Raw genomic sequence first — 23,300 nt, 5'->3', positions numbered from 1 at the left:
CATGCACAGTAACTGTACCTCTTCAGACTTTTCAGCCAATCAACTTGCAGTGAAAAATAAATTAGTTTTCAGGATTCAGTTCTTCTAGATTTCAGATAAATTTCTGTGAAGCAGTATGACTCCAGAAGGGTGCAGCTGAGACATATTTCCACTGAGAATTATAAATTTGAAGTTTCAAATACAAAGACTCATGATAGTAAATCTACATCTTCAGTTCTGCAGATATATTTATTTCATTCTGGCAAATATTTTCCATCGTTTTATGCCAAGCATTGTCAGCAGCCTTTATAATTAACACACAGGAAAAAGTATATGTGGTCTAACCTTCATGAGGTTTGTATTTTACCTGAATTATTTATTCTTCTGTGTACCATATAACACATAAATTACTATGGTTATTTCATTAACTTTATAGCTACACATCAACTATAGGACAGCTACAGAGAAATGTAAGCTCCTGAATTAACTAAGACAGTATTAGTGGATCTAGTCAAACCGTTGGCTTGATTATCGACTCAAGATGTATTAGCTAAACAATTCATGCATGGTATAATGCATTCTCCTGCCCTGCTCTTATTATATTAGTGTCTGCTAAAGGTCTTCTTTAAGGTCAAATATACTACTTCCAAGGAGCCTGATTATTTTCTGGATGGCTAATAAACAGCACTAAACATGCCCTTGTCAAATCCCACTATAAATTCTTTAATTTTAGGTTCCATACAAAATTAGTTTTTAAAACATAGAGCACTGTGGTTATTATGTCCCAACCCAAAGGTAGCCATACCACTGACTCTAGAAACCATAGACCCTTTAGGCTGACTAGTTTGATCTGCAAAGTCATGGAATGTATCATATCTTACCTCATTAGCTATGATATCATAAACATTATTAGGCTAGTCCCACAGCAGTTTGGTTTTGTCAAAGGAAGACCATGCTTAATTAACCTAGTTGATTTCTTCAGGTAAGTCACACAGGCTGTATAGAATAGTTAACCTGTCCAAACAGCTTATTTGGATTTGGCCAAAATATTCAACAATATTCCTCATGTTAGTATAATAAATAAGTTAAGTGCCTTAAACATCAGTCCTTATATTATGAAGTAGATTATTAAATGGGCAAAAGATAAAACCCACGTAGTTAAGCTGGCAGGTGTCTCTTCAGAAAGTGTGATGATAGCTAGTGGTGTGCCTCAGGGCTCTCAGTACAGGATCTTCTCCTTTTCAGCATTTACTGCACTGATCTCCAGACCAGGAATCAGGAGTCTGGTTAATTAAGTTTGCAGATGACAACAAACTGTCTGATACTGTCAAATCTCCCTCTGATATCCTCTCATTGCCGCAGGAACTTTCCTTCATAGACAAGCATTGTACCACAAAAGGGTTAAAATTAAATACAAAGAAATGTAGTATTATCTCATTCAGGAACCAACTTTCTCCATCAACGTATAGCATAGCCAACAGTCCACTCCAAAATGATAATGTACTCAGATTCCTGCAGCTTCAGCAATTATGTAGTAACAGAAGTTTGGAAATCATTCTATTTCGCACAACTAATATGTAAAGGCATATCACCTAGGTAAAAAGATATTATCATACCCATGTGGACTGCCCTAATTAGACCTATTATAGAGTACAATGACCCCATTGGGATGTACTTATCTAGTTATATTAAGCAACTAGAGAGGTCACAGTGGTTCATAACCAAGAAAATTGTTGGCTTAATGTTCCTCACATACAAAGAAAAGCTCGAAACATTGGTCCTTTACTTGATATCTTACAGGCTTATGCAGGGAGATCTATACCTTGCATTCCATGTCATTAACGACCCCCTCCTTCTAGATCTTCTGCACCTTTGCAAAGCAAATAACTCTGCTAATACTAGAACATGGAACCTAAATCTCCACAACCAGATAAAAATGTAGAAATGTATTGCCCACTGCCTATGTCACTTCCAAAACAAACTTCCCCTGCAAGTTAAACACTATGTAGCTCTATCATCCTTCAAATTAGGCTTGGATGGTTGGATGGGTATCAATACATTTACTTCTGAACTGGCCTGCTTCATCCTTCTCGAGAAATGGTATATGGCATAAGAGTGGATAAAGTCAAGACGCATATGTTCTTATGACTCAGTTTTCTTGCAACTCCTATGATCCTATGATCCTGCATCCAAATCTACATCACCTAAAGTGAACAATCAAGGTTGTCACTTCTTTGTCAGAACAGCATATGATATGTCTCCAGGCTCAGGTAGCTGTCTTACTCCACCACTACTGCAGCCAACTGTGCCCCAATATCTCATTTGGAATCTCCTCAAAAATTATGTCATCTTCTCTGGCTATTGATTTGCTTCTTTCTGAAATTGTAAGGATATCTGTATATGCCAACTCTGAAATCGCACTACAGTGAAGAGAATGGCACAGAAATGGAAATTTACCGTTCTCTTCACTGTACTGCAATCTCATAGTTGGTAGATTTAAGTAGCAGGGGGTGTGGTGGTGCAGGGGGAACTTGCCCCCTGCAAAAACTTACAAGCAGAGTTTCTATCCTTTTTAATTTAGTCTACTTTCATGTACGATGTTATAGAACAATGACCATCTCATCCTCGATGATGTGTGGTTCGATCTTCTGCAACTTCAAGCATTTGAAGTAGACCCATATATATATATATATGGGATTACTCAACTTGGATAACACAGAAAAATGCCGACAGCAAGGATGTCGACCACAAAAGGTTGACAATGCAAATGTTGACAATCAATTGCACATGCACAAGGAAAATCCTTGTCAAATGAAAACAAAAAAATAAAACAAATAACATTTGTGTTTTTTTTCAGGGTGGCAAGCCCCCCTGTACCCCAGTGTGGGGGGAGGGTTGTGCCTCCCCACACCCCTGCTAATTTTATGTACTAACTTCAAGATCACACAATCCACCTAGAAAGGGAATATTTCCAAATATGGGGTCTGTCAGTCTAGCACACACACAAATGATGGACAGAAAATGAGTGACAGCAGAAATGAGTAAGAAACAATAAGAGAGAATGACAAAACATTGACAACTCTACTTCACCAGGTGCAAAACCCAGATCAAGCATCGTCTGAATAGTGATACTGTTAGGGAAGAGGTTTTTAGTAACATAATGGATATGGTTAAGGTTAGCACACATGAGGAAGGTGAGCAGGGGGGCTAACAGTGCAGGCTGGGATATAAATCCTCATAGTTACAAACAAATCATAGTGTGTTACATACACAACACCGCTTCTTTTCATCATTCCAAACTTCTAGAAAGTCAAATGACCTACGTTTGAAACACTTCTTTTCTGAATATCTAAAAAGTCATATCTTTCTTATTCTTATGTTCATAATTATACAGTTTCTAACACAGAAGTAATAAGTAATAGCCTGAGTAATCAAGCAACTGGCACAAAGAAGACTTTCACTTACTTTCCTTCAACTCCAACTTCAGATATTTAAGCATGCATCATATTACATTCTACCAAGTACATAGTTTAAACATCACAGTTTGATTAACTTAGAATGCATCTGCCTATACTTCTGACTGATTATTTTGCCTGAAATTCTTTGCATCACATTTCTGTACATTATATAATCTCTCCAGGCTCCTCTACAGATGGTCAAGGTGAAATTCCTCGAACATCAGTAGCCCAATTAAAGAAATGCAAAGGAATATAACCTAAAGCTGTGCTTTCCATAAGAAATCACTGCCAGTGTGATTTGTAAGCAATGATTCACTTATTTGGAGATATTTCTGCAATCTTCAAAATTGGTGCAAGCTTGGAGTACGTTCAGGGGGTGCAGGAGGGCTTGTCCCCATTGTACAAACACTTAAAGTTAATTATTTCACCCTTCTTGCATTTCATAAATGTTGCCAAAATTATTCATCTTGTCATAGCTTTTCTTAACTTGCCCAGTGCAAAATATCATGCTTATAACCACACACCCTGCACAACTTATTAACAGCATGCTTTGTATGTTTCTCATTGCTGTCACGTGTCTCACAGTTTATTTTCATCTATCTTGTCTAATATCTTGCTTTTGCTGTCACCTGCAACTTTATACACTTCTAACTCTTTCATTAACTCTTTTTAATTCAAATTCAAAATTTAATTCAAAGTAATTTAACTTTCCCATCCATATATTTATGTTTAGTGTTAAATCTGCTTTCCATAGCATTCTACTTCTTGCTTTCTCATTCTGAATATTACACATAATATTTTCTTGTACTAACAAAGGATGTAAATCACCAAACAAACATTCATTGGCTCAGTTGATTAATTAATCAAAAAATCATTTATACTTCTCACAAATGTTTGTAGCATCATGCTGAACAAATGGTGGTGTTGATACAGGCTATGTTTTCTTGGCTCACAGCTATTCTGAAAATTCTTCACTTCTGTTGCCTCTTTCCCTCACTCTCTCTCTTGTTCTCTCTTGAAATCAAATGTATTTACATTTTAATCATGTTTTGCACTACAGCATGTAGACATGGGGTGCAGTATACCTTCTCAGACTTCTTAGCATTTTTTACATTAAAGAGTAATTAAACTTCTGGATTCATGGCTTGCAGTTCCTAGACAAATTGTGCTATAGGCAGAATTATTTCCCACAGACTCTGATTGCAAAATGTCTCAATGAGTAAACAAAATCATCCTGTTTCATGTTTGACACCAAGAACCTTTTGGGTTCATTATTAACAGATAATGAAGATGAACACAAGATGCTTTGCTGCCAGCTCTTCAACTTCATACTTGCATGCAAAACGCTGTAAAGGCATCAATTATTTAAAGGAACAGTGCCATTTTCTGTAATCCTCAGACTCGCTTACTAGTGTGCAACTTGGGCACTACATCTCAATAAATGGAGTTGATAAGTCAGAATAGGGAGATAGTCTTGTAGAAAATAAAACAGGATTAAAAACACTTCTTAAACAATGCCTGCTCTATCTTTTATATTATAGTGTTTAACCTTCCTAAGATCATACATTTGCAACTTCATACACATATAAGTTTGCTAGGAAATCCACCTTAATGGCTTAAATATAGCAACATTTTAATATTAATGGCCACAGTCATTGCTTACTGCACAGCTGATTACAACACAATGACAGACAGGGTTGCCAACTACTACTAAATTTATAAATATTTCATAAAAATCCAAAATTTAAACACATCCATGTTTGAAAAATATTTAGGTGTCAATAAAAATAAGAAATACTGAAAGGGTCAAAGAGGTGGGGGTGCCTCCTAGAAACATTTGACTTTTTAGTTGGAAGGCCTGTTCTTTCTCTTGATAAGGCATATTTTACTAACATAGCAATTCTAAAACTTATTTTCTGAGCTGATACTGAACAATGGGGCTCCTATTTCATAACAGATTTATGCTTGTTTCCCCCTAAAATGACAAAATAGCTATTCTAATTGATAAGGAAAGCAAAACAAAGGAATGAAAAAGTTGTACTTTTGTAAGTCTCACTTCAAATGTTCAAATTATTAGCTATCACAACTAATTCTGGTGCAGAAGGTTTGTCAATCCACCATGACTGTGCAGTTGAATCTGAATTTGCTGTCTTGTCTTTGCATTCCATCTTCACATTTAAGAGTTACAATATCCAATCGGAGTTCAAGTGGGTGAGCCTTTGCAATTGCAATAGTAAGAAATAACATTCTCACAGGAGACAGTGAATACAAGAACAGTATATAGACTGAGGATATGAGCATCCTTTAATATTGTAAAATTACTGATAAATGAGTTGCAGAGAATGCATTAGGCTACAAAAGACTGTAGAATGCATTAGGGTACCAAAGACTGTGTAAGGAAAATTCAGTTAGACATAACACAATTATAAGCTGGACCCAGTAACTACACTCATAAACAATGAGACAGCATATTGTTTTGAAATTTTAAGGTCAGAATGAAAGCATTTAGAAACATGCTATAGTGTTCACAAGCAATACTAATGTTTTGAATTTCTTGTAATGTGTTTTGAGTAGTATACAGTAGAAGAAGAGGGCATAAAATAATTCATTAACAGTAGTGTAACAGAAAATGAAACTGGTTGTAATACACATTGTTTGATTTTCACAGTTCACAGTTGCTAGAGGAACAGGGGCAGGATATGTGAATATTTTTAAAGCTGCAAAAGACTTTCAAAAGTATTTAATACTAAATAGTTCGTAGTTCATAGGTAAGTACTAGGCTAACTGCCCTTGCAGGCCATTTTAAGCTTAGCCAAATTTCTCTTCATAGGTGAGAATCAAACTTTGTACTTTCTGTCTATGAGGTAAATACCTTAACTATTGTGCCAACCCCCCCCCCCAATAAATCATGAAAACAGAAAGATTAACAGATGCTTGGAAAATGACAAAATGGCTGTTCCAATTCATAAGGGAAGCAAAATGAAGGAAATAAAAAAGCTGTATGCTGGCATATCTCACCTCAAATGTTCCAAATCATTAGGTGTTGCCACCTTAACTTAATTTGAAAAAAGAGATGACAGTTTTTTGTGTTGCATGGTGAATACAGAGCAAATTCTATAAATATGTACTTACGTATAGCGGCTGCTTAGGATGACTTCCTGGGGCTTATACAAGTCTTTTCCTCTGTTGGATTATTTCTTTACTTCACCTCACAGACCAAAGAGGTAAAACCTATGTTGTAGGTCTGTTAATAGATAGTGCAGATGCATGTTCATAAACATGATAAATTGTGGAACACAGTAACTTTATGAAAATAAATAGTGGAATACTTTCATATTATTGATTTATAAACAAAATTGGGTTATTTTGACTTTAAAATTTGTGTAACCTTTTTGTTCATCAAAGGTGTCCATAAAAACATGATTGTAAATTTATTGACCATTCTTAACCTTTTTTTTAAGACTGATGAGATTGATGGTAATCACTTCTTTATGCTTACAATGAAGTTTAATTAGGAATTCTTTAGGCAGCGGTTTTTCACCTTTGATAGTTTTTTTTTTTGGGGGGGGTGGAGTAGAAACAAAGTTATGAAAAGCCTGCTGTTCAATGCAAAAAGCTGTTCTTTGTTTTTTACAGTTCTCATATTATAGTACTGGAGGCTGCATATGGACTGCTTTGAATGTCTAAGCAATGGATTTATATGCTTAAATGGCATCTGGAATTACATTAGCAGGCTAGGAAAGAAAGTAAACAAATATCTTGGTCAGTTAAATAGCCCTGGTTTAAAACAAAACCATTTTTTTGTTTCCTTCTGAAAACAAGTATCTGCAGTTGCAGTGAAAGCATAACAAAATGTATTAATGGAAAATCAATGCACCTCTTACTAATGAGCAACAGAACAGAAAGTAAAAAGAATATATTTCTTTAAGAAATAATAGCATTTAAATTAGAAACAATAACCAATACTGAATTGCTTCCAACATGCGTCATCAAGTTGCAATTCCATATTAGTTATGATCTTGTAAACAACTATTTGCAAATCAACCCAATGGAAAAAAAAATAACTGCAAGCATATCTTCAGGGTTGCAAACCCTCCTGTACCCTCTATGGGGGACGAGCCCATCAAACACCCCAAACGTATGTGCACCAGCTTCACAGTTGCATAAGCATGAAGAAAAGAGAGATCTCCCAAAAGAAAGAAAGCACTGCCGGTGCACACTTAGAAACTGCACTGGGAGTGATTTCCTATGGGAAATAGAGCTTGGAGAATTCAGCTTTGATGTATTGTGCTCAGAGAGTTGGTTCTTCAAGGTGTCTTCTCTCGACGACTAGTAGAGCAGCCTGATGAATTAGACCAAATATTCAAAAATAGAGATAGCGGCATCAGGATACAAATTCTATGAGTCAGTTAGAAAATGAAATCAAAACGAGTAGAAATACCTGGGCAGAAATGCAAACAATACAACCCCTGTATGAAAAAACAGCAAATGACCGTGCCTTTATAAATTAAATTATACCAAATAACAGTAATGCAAATCTCTTTAAGCCACCACATGACTTAGCTCTTAAAGAAAGAAATAGTATTGGGAGCTTGCAGTAACATTGAAAAGATTAAAAAAAATAATGTACATCTATATTTTTTTCTGTAACTGCTGGACATTCTGTTCTTTTTTTATGTCTGACTTATTTTTATATCTGACTTCTATCAACTACCAAGACTAATGGACTCAGTTTCAGTTCTTGAGGGCGGTAAATCAATTAAGTAGGCTTATCTTCAATTCTGTATGTGCTATTTTGTAAAGAAAAAAAATTCTTGGGGATTAATTTGCCTATGTTCAGTGAGGAAAACTGTTGAAATATTTCAGACGTTGGTGGCCCTTGTTGCCTTAAGTTGGTGGATATAGCTCTGCTGAACATTTTTGCATGTTCTGTGTGTTAGAGGGTACAAACATTTCAAAACAAGATATGCAAATATATTTGAAACAGCACCAGAAACGGAACTCTGAAGCACTGAAATGAAAGGAATTCAAACTCAGTCTGCAAACAAAATGGAGTGTAACTATTTAGTAACTGATCCAAAGAAAGATGTGTTAGCCATAGAATTTAACACCGTCAGATTAAACCAGCTATGTAACATCCTAAAAGAATTTTATTCCACAGTCAGGAAAGACTGAGTTATAAGTATTTATACAGAAATCGGTGTTGCCATGATTAGTACTTACACTTAATACAGAGAAATTCTAAAGATAACTAACTTTGGAATGAAACAAAATCAGGGAACCAAGCAACTGATATCCAAATAATTTATATACAGATTATTTAATGAATGAACAAAAATAATATGGACCATACAGACCCAAAGAGAAAATTATAGATGCTACATAAACAAAACAATGACAACTGTTCTGATGAATATTTAATAAAATATTGATTAATAATAAAGAAAAGACAGCACGGGTGTATGTTTTAATCCAAAATCCCTCACTAGCAAATATTAATCTCAATGCAAATGTGGTACACAAAAGATCCCTTAGTCATCAATTATATTGGCAAAATGCTGCCAGTAACATGCAAAGAAGTACCCTTACGTAACACATATATGAATCATAGCCTAAGAGGAACAGCTGTAACAATACTGATAGATGGAGGAAAAAAATATAATGACTACTATAGGAAATAAAAACGCAACAGCACTGCATGTTCATTGCTGTCACATTTATGTGACTTTCATGTACTTCCAACAAATATTCAGAGCTAAGAAAACTTAAATAGAAATAAAACATCTGAAAAGTGTACTGAAGCTAAATCAAGAATCCTACAATAAATTAAAAGTATCTTCAAAATGTTTGAATATGTTAATAAAAACAGTAGCATATACATTCAAAATCATTCCCAAACCACCTTAATCTGAAATGATGAAAACATATATTCTATAAAGCCATTCCTTTATTGCACAAAATAGAACAGGAAATATAAACAACTACTGAATATGACATGTAGAAACCTCCATTACTCATATCCAAAGAATAATATCTCCATAAAGAATGAAAGTCAGGCCATCCAGTCATACCACAATGAAGACACTGATGAAAAGTCAGGATGTGTTTATTGTGAATAATCACATCTCAGTTAATTGACATGTAATTATTTAACCCAAATAGGGACACTATCAAAACACAAAAATCCCTAAACTATCCACACACACACACACACACACACACACACACATATATATATATATATATATATATATATATATATATATTCAGTATCATATATTGCATTAATGAATGACTGATAATTGTCTATGATATCTGCATGTCAAAATATCCATAACATTGCATGTTTTGTTTTTTAAAGAGGGAGGATGCACATCAGAGAGCACGTGGTATGTGCTGTATCTTTAAGTAGCACGTCAAAGACTGAGAGTGCACTTATAAATATCAAGCACATGCCATTCCTAGTGCCATTTTGAGAATGGAGCAAGCATGCATGATTACAGCAGTTAGTTTGTATATAGTTGCTTAAGTTAAAGTCAGTTAACTTCTGTCGTGATGTGCTTGTATAAAATAAAGCTGCTTAAACAGAAACCATGAACACTTTTCTACTGTGCCCAATGTAGGAGAGCGACATCCTGCATGTAAATTAATATGTATTGCGCTAGGACCATGGGGCACATACCCACAAGGGTATATGACATGTGCGTAAGGTTGAATGCATATCAGACTTTATGCCTTGCATGCAAAAAAGCAAGGCTGGTACTTGCAATGCAGGGCACATTCCTGTAATGGTGCTCAGCATATCTGAATGTATGGACTGCTTGTAAAATAGAGCAGGTAGTGATAGGAGTATAGAACATATACATGTAATGATGATCAGCTTATCTGACTGTATGGACTACATGTAAAATACAGCAGGTAGTGATAGGAGTATAGAACATATACATGCAGTGGTTCTCAGCTTATCTGACTGCATGTACTGCATGTAAAATAAAGCGGGTAGTGATAGGAGTATAGAAGATGTACATGCAAGGGTGCACAGCATGTCTGACTATATGGACTGCATGTAAAATATAACAGGTAGTGACAGGAGTATAGAACATATACATGTAAGGGTGCTCAGCATGTCTGACTATATGGAATGCATGTAAAATAGAACAGGTAATTATAGGAGTATAGAACATATACACGCAATGGTGCACAGCATACCATTCTGTAATGATCTACATGTAAAAAGTAGAATAGGTCTAAGATGAAAACAATGGCGGGTGGAAGCTCTGACAGAGTGGCTTCAATGAGGGCTGTTATTATATACCTCTATATTATGCTGGCTTGGTCTAACAAGGAAACTATAGATAAATACAGGGGAGCATTCCTTTTTTACTCATGCACTAGAATTAGACTGTCAAATTTCTTTGATTAAGTGAGGAAAACTTCTTTTATACCCCATTCTAATTGTTTTTGCTGTTTTGGATGGAAGTGCATTTTTAAATATTTTTAATGTCCATCCTGGCTTTCAGGCATGTTTCCTGAACCATCTTTGCATTGTTATAGATGTGCAGATAATCCGTTGGCCGACTGGATGCACATATTTTTGCATTTTAGGAACTGGATGAAGTAAAGGCTGAGTTGCAGTATTGAAGTGACCAAATGTGGCCAGAAAAAAGTGAAAATAACTGCCCTTCTGTTTCTTATTGGGTATGCATCCAACTTAGCTCTCCTTGAGCAGGATAGAAAGCTTCTGAATTTAATAATGTTGCTATTAAAAAGATTACTACCCACTATTGGTAGGTGTGATGCAAGAATGGAGAGCTCTTGTGCAAGAACTCTGTGACTTTGCATGCTCCTCAAGAGATTATAAAATAAGACTTTACTCCAACTGAAAATGGTCAGGGTGTTAGTAAGTTAGAAATTTTGGCCTGTATGATCTGATATATTTATGATTCACCCTCTGGATGGAGCCCTGGTTAGAGTTCTTTTTCACTGTGGGTTTGTGGGTCACCCACTGGACCTATTAGCAATTAAAACTTATCATGACACCTTTAGTCAAGGATGTTAAGAAAGATATTCTACTCAAGGTTTGAATAAAAAACTGTTTTACCACTTAGTCATAGGGTGAAGGATGTAGATCTCAAATCAGTAATTCATTTTTAAGTTTTCTTTTTTAATATCTTACTCATTCTATACCTAATAGGGCTGTTTCATTTTTTTTTCCCTTTTGTTTAACTTAAATCTGTTTTTAATTCTTTATGCAGATAGTTTGGCTTATAAAACTTTACAGAAGTTTTAATTTTGATAAAGAAGATCAAGTTTTCCTATCAAGATCTAACTAATAAAAGCATGATATCAAACAGTAAAAAAAGAAGAAACAAGAACCACACAGAAACATGTATGAGGTAAAACAATGTAAAGACAACCACTGTTAAGAAACTTAAAATAAATCTTTGATCACCAAAAGTTAAGTGCTTTCACGAGTAATTGTGGTGCAGCGGTAGCATTGTCGGGTATTGTAGAGTCTGCATGTCCTCCCTGCATTCGCATGGGTTTGCTCCGGTTTCCTCCCACATTACACAGACATGCATTTGGAGGTTTTCTCCCCAGGCCTCAACTGAAAATTGGCTGCATTCGGACTTTCCCAGTAAACAAATGTTAAATAAATAAATTTTACAATTGGTTCTTCAGACCATAGAAAAGACAAAGTTACATATCATTAAATAATAGTGAAACTGTCATTAAAAATTCAACCAATGAAAAGCACTAAAACTCTTACATTACTATGATACAGAACATCATGTGGTACACTATAGCAACTCATTAATAAAAACCTCTGACATTTTCTAAAAGGTACATCTCCTAAAAACATATAAACAAGTGACAGTAACATTCCATAGCATAAAACCAATGGAAGTAATATTCATTACTTATCTCCTCAATTTCCTAGTTTTTAAAACAGGTTTCAAGGAGACAAAATCATTCAATCCCGTCCCTCTATCTGCTCTAAGTCTTAAAATCCAGTGCAATTCAATTCACTCAGTCTCTCTCACTAAGTCCCTCATCCTCAAACCTTCATGTACCACTTCCAAAACTTGAAAAAGAAAACTCTGCCCCTCACCCTTTTCATTCAAACGCTTGGCTAGGACACTATTATTCAGCCCACTATGGGCACAGTAACAGTGGTATCTAATACGTTCATGTAAACGTCTGTTAGTCTTGCCCACATAAAACATCCTGCATGACGTACAGTGGGCTAAATACACCAACTTTTGTGTATTACAATCTGCTTCAGTCCTAACATAATAAACCTTTCCATCATCTGCATGTACAAAAACTAGTGATTCACCTATATAATCACAAAATGAGCATGCATTACATCTCTTTGTACCTAAAGCACTATCTGTCCTTGCTAGCCTTAAGTCCTTAGGGTAATATAACCTCCCTCTAAGTGAGTTTTTATTCCTGTATCCAAACCTAGGTCTGGGTCCTGCTAACCTGGCAACCTCTTCATCAATATGCAGAATATGCCAATGGATTGTAATATCATTTAACTTATTGTTATTACTGTTATAGGTCAGACAGAACATTAGACCACTATTTCATGTCCTCCTATCACTACTGACAGCAGGAGGAGAAGAAAAATAAGGTCTCCCACTGGTGGTTCTGAACTCCCTAACTAACGAACAGGCTCCATCTACCTCAGACTCTCTATAACCTCTGCTTATAAAATCTGTCTTAATCTGTTCCAAAGCTCCTTCAAATTCATCTATACTGAGGAAAAGCCTGGAAGTTCTTAATGCCTGTCCTTTAATGACATTACAAAAGACATGCTTTGGATGCATACCAGTACAATGCACATAAGAAGGTCGAAAACAATCATTTCTATGCATCCTAGTAGAAAAACTACCATCACAGACCCTGACTACTTTTACATCCAAGAATTCAATTTGCGTGGCTGAATAATTCAAAGAAAATTTCAAAAACCTACTACTGCAATTCAAAGTTTCAAAAAAATCCAGAAGTTGTTCAACATTGCCTCTCCACAGCAGAAAAAGATCATCTATGAACCGACAATAAAACCATAAACGTTGTCCCTGCAAGCTCAATACATTCTCACTTCCCATTCAGCCATGACAAGGTTGGCATAGCTTTTGGCACAAGAAGTGCCCACAGCTATGCCAGAAACTTGCAAATAATATGAACCATCAAGCACAAATGCATTGTATTCAAGCACAATCTCCAGAAGGTAGCAAATTAACTCTATATTCTGTAAAGAATACCCACTATTCCTAATCAAAAATGTTTTCACCATCTCACTACCTTCTGAATTGGGGATAACTGTAAAAAGTGAAGTTACGTCAAGTGTAACTAATAAGTTAGTACTAACCCCTTGATTCTCCGCATGTATAAATCTGAAAAAAATTGTTTTCTGTCAAGCAACAGTGGGGTATAGTGCTGTAAAATCGGTCTCAACTGCTTTTCTACACAGATGGAAATCGGCTCGGAAAGCCAATCCATCCCTGCCACAATTGGTCTGAATAGTGGAGTAATCAGGTCTTTGTGTATTTTAGCCATTCCATAAAGATAAGGTAATAAAAGATTCTCTACCAAAAAATATTGAAATAATTCCTTGGACATGATATTACTCTGTACACAATCACTAAGTGATCTCACATTCGTTCCCTCATGAACTCTGTTGTATTCCTCTCAATCACTTTATATGCAGTAGAATCTCTCAACATATTATTAATAGTGTCAAAATAATATGCCCCATCCATTACCACCACAGACCCACCTATGTCAGCTGGTGTCACCACTATAGTTTGATCACACTGCAAAGCAACATCGCTTGTCACTCATCAGGAATAAGGTTCTCAAAATCCTTCCTCTTTCTACTACTACTCAATAAATTATAAATCTCCTCTTCAGAAACCCATGTAAAAACTTCCAAATCCAGGTGGCTTTGTGGTGTGTAAATACTAGGTTTCCTAAAGAACTGTGTAACATAATCAGAATCAAAGTTATTAAACATAAGTTTCAAAGACAAATTACGAATAAATAGTCTAAGTTCAATCAAAGTATCTGATCGATCAGCATGTTGTGTGGGTATGAATAACAAACCTTTATTCAAGACCTTCAGTTCAAAATCTGTTAACTGTCTTGCTAATATATTCCAAGCTAAGTCCTGTCGACTTGTGTCCACATTTTCTTTAAAGTCTGCACATTCATCTCCTGGAACAACTGCTTCCTCTTCTGTCCAGCTTGGTTCATTATTCCTTCTGTTGATCTTTTCCTGTTGCTGTGGAAGGGTAATGGTAGTGTGGAAAAAACTTGGTCATTGGTAGCATTCAAAGTCTTTTGGCATAGTACAAGTACAGGCTCTGCCCCCTTCTCCAGCCGAGGAACGATCTTACTGGAAGACTTATCACCCCAGGGAGTGGCGTAAACTGAATTATTACTTGAAGAAGGGATATCTCTTCTCTCGATAATAGGTGTGACCTTGGTCACCTTCTCCACTACACGTGATGAACCAGGCTCAGGGGTGTGTTCTACTCTCCTATCCCTCAAACATAATTGTTCTTAAAATCATCCATATCACTCTGAAACTTCTTCTTCTTTTGCTGAAGCAATTTTCATTCATAAGCATAAACTTAATCTATCATCTCACTGATCTGTGAGTCAGCAGCATAACTATTAATCAGACTATATAGTTTGTCATGCTGATGCTGTATCTTAGTATACAGTTCTTGTTCAATTGGAGAAAAAAGTCAACGAGAAACCTCATGTAAGAAAAACTTGTATCTAAATTAATTTGCTGCTATCTGGCCAACAGATCAAGATAACAGTCTCCATAGGTAGGTCTAGTAAAAATACGCAAACCTCTAGGTATAACCTTCAACGTACAACAGGCTTCCATATGAAACCTTTGACATTGCAGTCTCTTAAGCTGGTGTAAATCATTCTCGAGACTCCTCAATAAATCTTGTATTTTCAGTCTCTCACCTTCATTTACAGTCCCTCCAATTTCATGTAACTGTACATCCCCTGTAAGAAGTGGGTTGCTCTCCATTTGTACAAAATTAAACAGCTGTTCATTCCTCTGACTCTTAGAAGCTGATGTTAATCCAGTTCTGAATCTGGTGCATATCCTTTAGGCATGCTCACTGGAGGTAGCAAAATGAAAAATAGTTCCAAACTAAAAACAACACCTCGGGCAATTAACTTTGCGGTAAACCAAAATAATATCAAACAGTAAAAAAAAGAAGAAAAAAAGAACCGCAGGGAAACATGGGTGAGGTAAAACAACGTAAAGGTGACCACTGTTAATAAACTTAAAATAAATCTTTAATTACAAAAAGGTAAGCACTTTTGCAATTTTACAATTGCTTCTTCAAACCATATAAAAGACAAAATTACGTATCATTAAATAATAGTGAAACTCAATTAAACAATCACCCAATGATAAACAATAAAATTCCTATGTACTATGATACAGAATGTCATGTGGTACACCATAGCCTGTTCGTTAGTTAGGGAGTTCAGAACCACCAGTGGGAGACCTTATTTTTCTTCTCCTCCTGCTGTCAGTAGTAATAGGAGGACATGAAATAGTGGTCTAATGTTCTGTCTGACCTATAACAGTGATAACAATAAGTTAAATGATATTACAATCCATTGGCATATTCTGCATACTGATGAAGAGGTTGCCAGGTTAGCAGGACCCAGACCTAGGTTTGGATACAGGAATAAAAAATCACTTAGAGGGAGGTTATATTACCCTAAGGACTTAAGGCTAGCAAGGACAGATAGTGCTTTAGGTACAAAGAGATGTAATGCATGCTCATTTTGTGATTATATAGGTGAATCACTAGTTTTTGTGCATCCAGATGATGGGAAGGTTTATTATGTTAGGTCTGAAGTAGATTGTAATACACGGAATTTGGTGTATTTAACCCACTGTACATCATGCAGGATGTTTTATGTAGGCAAGACTAATAGACATTTACTTGAACATATTAGAGACCACTGATACTGTGCCCGTAGATGGCTGAATTATAGTGCTCTAGCTAAGCATATGAATGAAAAGGATGAGTTTTCTTTTTCAAGTTTTGGAAGTGGTACATGAAGGTTTGAGAATGGGGGAGTTAGTGACTGAGAATGAGTGCATTGAATTGCACTGGATTTTAAGACTTAGGGCACTTAAAGGGGCAGGACTGAATGACTTTGTCTCCCTGAAACTCATTTTAAAAACTAGGAAATTGAGGAGATGAGTTATGAACATACCTCTCAACTATATAGGTTTCCGGATAATGTCCAGATTTTGGCCTCATATTTTTGGTTTGTTTTTCATAAAATTGTGGTTTTCTGGCAAAGTAGTGGTAAATCATTGAAGATTGAAGTTCAAAAATAATGACAGACATTTGAGTTTCAGACTTCATATCCTTCAGAAAATTCATGCTAATGCAAAACCTGTTATTCTACCAACTTTCTAACTTTGTAAGAGCAATATTTAAAAATTGTCCCTATTTTTGGGCCTTTGTCCCACTTTTATTTATGGCTTTGTCCAGATTTCTTGCTCTATGAGGTTGAGAAGTATGGTTATGAATATGATTACTTCCATTAGATTTAAGCCAGGGAATGTTGCTGTTGCTTGTGTGTATGCTTTTCGGGGATGTACCTTTTAGAAAATGTCAGAGGTTTTTACCAATGAGCTGCAATGGTGTACCACATGACGTTCTGTATCATAATAAAGTAATAGTTTCATTGCGTTTCATTGATTGTTAAATTAATGAGAGTTTCACTATTATTTAATGATATGTAAGTTTGTCTTTTATATGGTCTGAAGAAGCAATTATAAAATTGCGAAAGCATGTACCTTTTTGTTATTAAAGATTTATTTAAGTTTATTAACAGTAGTTGCCTTTAGGTTGTTTTACCTCAGCCGTGTTTCTGTGCAGTTCTTGTTTCTTCTTTTTTTACTGTTTGATATTATTTTGGTTTACCGCATAGTTAATTGCCTGAGGTGTTGTTTCTGCTTGTGACTAATTAAAACATAATTGGGTGTTCTATTATTGTGATTTCACTGCTGTTAAGATTCCTGTTTAGGATTCTTTAGGTTAAGAAATTATTTTAGCCAACATTTTTATTATAACAAACAAACTGTATCCTTCAGTTTTAGTTTGAGCCCATACATATATTAGTTACAACTTAAGATCAAACTTGCGAGGTTAGCTGTCTTTTTCCGGTCAGCCACTAAGAGATATTAAACTGCACTGTATAAAAGGATTGCACATTAGTTGCAAAAAAAAGTGTATTTCAAAAGCATAGATTCTCACAATACAATATTTTTTGCAGAATATTTTGTGCTAAAGCACACTTCATTAGCACCATAATAACTTTTAAAAGAAAACATATATATTTAAATGTATCTGTTTAATAAAATGTCATTTGTCCAATGTAAAAAATATAGTAGGATGGGTACTGCTAGGGGTATAGGGCACATATCTGTAAAGATACACAACAAAACAGTCAGTGTATTCTACAAGTGTAATAGCATAGTTAGTGTCAGATGCATAGAACAGAGACTTGTAAGAGTGCAGATCATCTCTGACTTTGTGTCTAGGACAGCAGTAGTGCATTTAGTGTTGGTGGGAGAAGCACTGGATGTACCACAAAAGTGCACTCTACAGTAGCCAGTGCCTCCTGTATTGTAACTGTGAATTTCCACCGAGGCAGGAATGTCTGCTATAAGCACACTTGGCAGTTTACGTGTCTAGTCTGCATTTTGCATAAGGAAGGCAAGTGTATGGCAGAAAAGGGAAGATGTATATATATATATATATATATATATATATATATATATATATATATATATATATATATATATATATATATATATATATATATATATATTCCAGAGTATATATATTTCAGAGTAAGATGGTGGTGCCTTGTGTGGTAGTGGCCTCTCCAGCTCCCATTGTACACTTTATTCTTTTTTCAGTGTTTCTCATGATCTGTTGAGATGGTGGTCCATTTTGGTTTGTTGAGTGTGCAAAAGATGATGGTGGTGGTGTCCATGATGTCCATTGGTATCCTCATTAGTATTTTTTGCCTGATTTTGTGCAACATTGGATAATACAAGTTTGGGCCTGCAGTGGTGACCTGAGCTGGATGCAGTGTGCAGAAGTTGAGGCCATGGGATTTAAAAAGAATGGATTTTGCTTTTTTCATTTTTGTTGGGTCTGTGGTCTTTGGTAACTGGTCTGGATTTTGGAGACATGGTGACTGATGTCTAAAAATGGAACTGGTGACAGTGCAGTCGGGATGGCGAAAGCTGGATTAGTTCATCAAGCTGGTTGTGGCCATTTGGGCCTGCAGGTAGTGGTGGCTGTGAGGTCTGTGGTGTTGAATGGATAGCCACAAGAAAGGACTGGGATTTGTATGTAGCTGGTGATGGAGCGGGAGATGGCGGTGATGTAGAGGAGTGATTGCTGTGGTCCACAGAATCACTCTGTTTTTTTGAGGCTTCTGTGCCTCTGAGCCTTCAGTTGGCCTGTTTTTCACTGTTGTTATATATGTGCACTTTTGTTGTTCTTGTTTCTGTGTTGTTGTGTTCTGTTTAGTGCATGAGTTTAGAGGAGCGAAATTTTGTTTAGCTGTATACTTTGTGAATGTTTGAATGACAATAAAGTTACTTTTGACTTTAGATATAGTCCATGTTGGTGTGAACAACTTAAGATGTACCTCTTTGGACTATATGAAGAGAGACATGACTGAGCTCTCGGATTATGTGTCTCAGGCAGGTATATCCCTAGCCTTAAGTAGCATTTTACCTTCACCTAAGATAATTGTTCACTACAAACAGAAAATGATTGACTTCAATAATTGGCTTAGTTTCTGGTGTCATTCTAAGGTGATCCAGTATCTGTCAGCCTGGGATGACATAATCAACAGATCTCGATGCTTTGCCAGAGATGGTCTTCATCTGTCACCCCCTGGGATTTTGGCTACTGGCGAAGGGTCTTGCCACCCCTATAGTGCCATTTTAGGCAGTGTCCCAAGGACAAAATTCCCGATGTAAGAACTCCATTTAAAAACAAGCTCAAGGTTATGCTGCTAAACACTAGGAGTCTTAACATGAAACTGCACTCACTGGAAGCAGTCCTCACCTTGGAAGATGCAGACATTTGTACAGTCACAGAGACTTGGTTCAAGGTTGTGGAGAGCACCTCAGCCATACCATGTTACACCTCCTTCCACACATTCAGACCACAAAATGAAGGTGTGAAAACTAAAGCAAGCGGTGTATCAATATTCATTACAGAGAAATGCACCTCCAGATTGGTTAAACAGTATGAGTCCCTGGAGATACTTCAGGTGCAATTAACAGTTGGTAGGACACCTATTCAAGTCATTGACAGCTACATGATCCCCTCCATGAATCAGGACACCCACTTTGCCTATTTGGATCTACTTGAGTCTATCAAGATACATCCGAACACCATGGTTTTGGGCGACTTTAACTACCTATCTATTGACTGGGTAAATTATTTGTGCTCAAACTCACTTGCACAAAGGTTGCTCGACTTTGTTATCTCCAATGCCCTGGATCAGCTGGTCGATGTCCCCACAAGGAGTGCCAGCATCCTAGATCTGGTGCTTACCAATATGGGGGACCACTGTAGCACCCCCACTGTGAGGTCTTCCCTCGTGAGATATGACCACAAATCAGTCTCATTCAAAGTAACTATCACATCTAAGCCCCCCCTCCTCCAGCAGCAACTAACTAAACTAATAAACTTCTCCAAAGCAGATTATAACCTCTTTAAGGGATGGTATAAATAGCTTCACCACATCTCCCCCCCTCAGATGGAACTGGCAACTATGCTGAGTTGCACACCAATGCTTTATACAGACACCTGTATAACTGCATTGACTCGGCCGTACCTGATAGGACCAAAACAAGCTCCTCAAAGAAGAGCAAATCTGTCTGGTGGACAACTGCCATTAACAAGCTTTACAATACGAGGAAGAAATTGCTGTCTAAGCGTAAGAAGACGTGAGCCCTAAACTGGAAACATTCCCTCCTCAGTTTAAACAAGCAAATAAAACTTCTTGTGAAGTCCTGCAAAGCAAACTATGAATCCAAATTAGCTTCCTCAGCTATGGACAAATATAAGGCATTCCTTAGTTACATCTGTAACCTAAAAGGAAAGGCCCAGATTTGTGCCAAACTGGTAGTTAATGATACCACATATAGTTAGCCTGTGGACAGAGCTAATCTTCTGGCCAACAGGTTCTGTGAAAACTTCACTTGCCTGTCCCCACCACACATGCCCCATGACATCCCTACCACCTGTCTCCTACTTTGTATCTCTAAAGAACAGGTCATAAACATCCTCTCAAAGGCCAAAAAACACAGCATCTATGGGACCTGATATCATCCCAGGCTGCATCCTAAATGGGCTCCAACAAGAATTAGCAACACCACTGGGTACTCTTTTCAATCATAGTCTAAGCACCAGCTTCATCCTAGATGAACAGAAAATGGCCACTGTTATTCCCTTGTACAAAGTGGTGCTTCCACTGACCCCGGGAACTAGAGACCTATTAGCCTAACTAGCCTTATCTGCAAGTCCATGGAGCAAATCATCATGGACCTTATCAACAAAGGTATAGGTAATCTCCAAACACTTGTCCCTACTCGGTTTGGATTTGTCAAAGGTAGACCATACCTGTTAAACCTGATGGACTTATCTGAGACATTCACCAAGGCACTGGAAGAGGGGAAATCAGTGCATACAGTCTTCTTAGACTAAGCCGAGGATTTTGACACTATCCACCACTCAGGCATCAGTGAAAAACTCACCCAGCTATATATCAACCCTAATATCATTAGATGGGTCGCTAACTGGCTCACTGATAGAACACATATAGTCAAAATAGGGGAATTCACCTACAACAGCAGACCTGTAACCAGTGGTGTTCCACAGGGAACAGTCCTGGAAAATATACAGTTTGGAATCTATTTCTCTGAATTACAAGCAAAAACTAAAGGTCTGTGGCTGATAACATTTGCTGCTGACTGGAAACTGGAAGTGGTCATAGAATCTCCAAATGATGTCAACATCCTACAAGAGGGTCTTACACAAACAAATGATTGGTGCCAAAGTCATGGCCTTAAACTCAATGCAAAAAATGTATTAGCATCCATTTCAATAAGAGCAATGTTCCTGCTAACTACCACATCAACAACAAGACCTCACTGCACTCAGTGGTGAGAGACCTGGGCACATAGATTTACCTTCGATCACCATGTCTCCACAGTGGCAAGAAGAACATTATATATTGCTCATCTCATAAGTAAGGGCATTGCCTCCAGAAAAAAAGAAGTTATAACCTCCCTGTACTCTTCTCTCATCAGGCTAATAATTGAGTACAAAGCCCCTTTTTGTATTTACCTTTCCAAGCGCCTGCAGCAGTTGGAGAGACCACAAAGGTTCCTCACAAGGAAAATTCAAAGACTTCACCAGCATCTGTCCTATGTGGATACTCTGAAATCACTGTCACTTTATTCATTTTCATACAGACTACTCAGAGGCAATCTCTGCTTTGCATATAAGGCAATCTCTGACCCTGCTTTATTGGAAATGCTGCATATACGCAAGTCAAATGTTACAGGGGTTACTCGTTCTAAAGATCTTAACCTCGTATGTGACATTAATAGAACCTGCTGGAGGGACAGGTTTGTCTCCCAGAGGTTACCACACCTCTGGAACAGCCCCCTGCTTTATGTCAAACTGAACACTTCACTGGCCCTCTTCAAACACAACCTGGACGACTGGATGGGTAACCGTAAATTCACCCTGGGGGTTCCACATGTGTCCCTCTTGGACAGGGGCAATAGGTGGTGATCATGAAAATAAGGGTAGAACTTGGCTAGGCTTGTAAGGGCCCTAGGCCATTAGCCTAATAACTTCCTATGATCCTATGATCCTATATATGTGGATGGATTTAAGCCACTTTATTGAAATGTCAAAATCCCAAATTACAAATTTTCGAATTTAATAACTGAAATCATAAAAAACAATATATCTTTCTTTCTTTCTTTCTTTGCCAAAACACCTTGCTAATTATAGCAACACCATCAACATTGCACTACAGTGAGGAAAGTGCAAATTTTCCAATCCTTGCTGTTCTGCAATGTAAGGAAAAATCTGATGTTACATCAGCTCTACTGGCTTTTTCACCCTTTGATGAAAAACAGACTGATGAAACAAAGGTAACATATATATATATATATATATATATATATATATATATATATATATATATATAGTTTGATATGTCATCCAGTCCCATCTATTTGGTGGAACATTCAGAATATCAAACATTTGTAATGCCAGCATAAGTAATCAAATAGTTACATGATTGCAGAATGTCAGCATTACTGAATGGGAGGTTATGGTACAGTGAGGACTGGGAATTTGCCATCTTTCTGCTGTTGTGCGATCTTGGAGGTGGTATAGAAAAGTAGCAGGGGATGTGGGTAGGTAGCTTCTACATGAGAGGTATATGGGGCTTGCCTCATCAAAAAAAATTATTTATTTTCAGTCTTTTGCATTTCAGTCTTTTCAGCTCGATCAATATATGTTCAATGTTGTGAGCATTCAACTAAAGGTAGTACATGCACACACACACACACACACACACACACACACACACACACACACACACACACACAAAATGCAATAAAAGTGTGTGTGTGTGTGTGTGTGTGTGTGTGTGTGTGTGTGTGTGTGTGTGTGTGTGTGTGTGTACATATATGGTTTACTATCAAAATCTCACAACACACTTGTGTGAGTG

The sequence above is a fragment of the Protopterus annectens genome, chromosome 2.part2 (genome assembly GCF_019279795.1).
Source record: "Protopterus annectens isolate FY-2018-M chromosome 2.part2, PAN1.0, whole genome shotgun sequence".
Lineage (NCBI taxonomy): Eukaryota > Metazoa > Chordata > Ceratodontiformes > Protopteridae > Protopterus > Protopterus annectens.
Note: the sequence above shows the minus strand (reverse complement) of the source record.